Source organism: Fragaria vesca, linkage group LG4 (assembly GCF_000184155.1).
Source record: "Fragaria vesca subsp. vesca linkage group LG4, FraVesHawaii_1.0, whole genome shotgun sequence".
In the NCBI taxonomy this organism is placed as follows: domain Eukaryota; kingdom Viridiplantae; phylum Streptophyta; class Magnoliopsida; order Rosales; family Rosaceae; genus Fragaria; species Fragaria vesca.
Window position 1 is genome coordinate 10,289,370 of NC_020494.1, and position 2,136 is coordinate 10,291,505.

Here is a 2,136-nt window from a genome sequence, read left to right on the forward strand (position 1 = left end):
AGGTGAGAACAACCAAGGATATCCAAAATTTTCTTCCCTTAAACTCTTGCCCAATTCAGCTAACTTCTTTAGTTCACCAATTCCCTTAAACTGAGGGGTACTGGACTGGAAAACGAACCACAGAACAACCTGCTACCACTGCAATCGAAATCAAGAAAAACGAATTCAAACAAAAACCTAACACAGAGATTGGGAGATGTAGCTTTTTGCCGCGGAAAAGCTTAAAGTTGAAGTATAAAGGATAATACTGAAAACACTGGATAGAGGAAATCGATAGTCTTTCTCTGCTTAATTGAATTAGCCTGAAATGCCAAAGTAAGAAAGAGCACCTGGAGTAAAAAACGAAATTTGCCGGGAACAAACATACAAAATTTTTGCTCTGAGTTTGGCTGCTTGGATCTGAATCGGGCGTTTGCTCTCTTTTCTCTTTCACTTTCTTTCGCCCTGTTTCTTCTGCTCTCTTCTTTTCTCTCTCACTTTCTCTTCTGTCTGGGTTTGTAGACCATCTCTTCTGCCTGGGTTTTTCTCACTCTCTTTTCGGTCTGGGTTCTTCTAGAATCTCTTCTAGTATATCATGCACAGTTAGAAAATTTGCAAACTTTTCACTTTGTTTTGAAGAAGGTCGGTGCTTAATCGGGCGTCCAGATCGTTCTCGATCATTCACAGTTTATTTAGGATTTGTCGACATCTGCTCTACATATTTATATTGTGATTTTCTAAACACAACAGGGATAAAGTGGTCATCACATAAAAACACATTATTAATTAACATAAAAACACATTATTAACCTTAACCTGTGCTTGCTTATATATAAACTGTCGAGTGAGCAACTTCGAGCAACTTCGAGCGAGCAACTTATAAACAGTAGATATAAACAGTAGACCAAGCTTTAGTATATAGGTAAATTTGTGGGAATTGTGGCCATATCTGGGGATTGGAGAGAAACAAGGTTACAAGGGACGTGGAATCAGTGTGGAATTATAAGAAGCCACCTCATGCCAACGTCCACAGACCACAAACCACCTTTTGCTCGATCCTGCTTGCTTGCTTTCATCAGAAACTCAATGATTGAATACAAGAATATATGGAGTTTTGGATTGGTCCGACATGTGGTAGATACTAGATAATCCAGAGAGCGATGTCTGTGTGCTGCTGAGTCAGGTCCAGGTTAGGCGAAACTGTTTGAGGGCTCAGTTTTTGGTTGTGTTTTCCCATCTGAAATCACTGGTTTTTTCTCTGCCTTGGATTATTGCTCGATTGGCCACTGCAGGTCCACAGCCACAGTGCTCAGACCTAAAGAGGTGGCTTTGTGGATAGCAAAATTTGGAAGAGGAAGAGGAATCTGAATCATCATCATCTTGGCCACCTTGGTTGAGTCATTGCTTGGTTTTGTTTGCTCTGCGCGCAAGAAAGAAAAACAACGCAATTTAAATGACTCAACATGCATATGATAATGACCTGCTTTGTTTTCTCTTAGGCTACTTGCACTTGTATTCCTCAAATGTGTCAATTATACAGGTAGCACTTTTCTTATTACATGCACCTCATTATTCAAAACGTCTTGATCTCATCTTCAAGAACGTATTGAAATCCGAAATTTTAGTATGGTCGATTGGTTACGAGTGATGTTGAAAGCTAGATAGAAGGTTATTTCGAGTGAAATAGAACCTCGGAGGTTCGTCTTACGAAAGGGAGTCAAGTTCTTATGCAGTTAATTACACTGTATGCAGATCCTGTGTTTGATTATCCTTCTCAAACTCTTCATGGCATTCCCATCTCTCTTTCAATCGAACGGGACTGCTTTCAAAGACTTTGGAAATTACTAAAGCATGTTAGTCGGATGGCCTTATATATGCAATTGCTTAGAAATGCTTGCACAGCTGCTCGATCGCCTACTTCTCTGTCTGAAACAATGTCGTACCACTCGTACGTCAACTTCGACGGCTCCTAAGAAAGCAATGCCCAAAGTAGCAAAGTCTGAGACACAAATCGATTTTCGCATGAAAGTTCAACAACTGCGAGCTCCTGGTGGTATCAAATTATAGCATTAAAAAGAATCGAAAGATGGTGCACTACTGCACTTCGTTCAGTATGCATATCAGTATGCATAACACGAAATTTTAATTGAGTGGTGG

The 2,136-nt window shown here is 40.0% G+C and overlaps 1 non-coding gene across 1 annotated transcript; it reads right to left on the reverse strand.

Moving 5' to 3' along the window:
• Positions 1-32: 32 nt before the first annotated feature.
• LOC101294549 lies at positions 33-1,648 on the reverse strand. Its single transcript, XR_184473.1, has 2 exons — positions 330-1,648; positions 33-138 (listed from the first exon to the last, which is right to left on the reverse strand). It is a non-coding gene; the product is annotated as an uncharacterized LOC101294549 (transcript).
• Between the last annotated feature and the right edge of the window lie 488 nt (positions 1,649-2,136).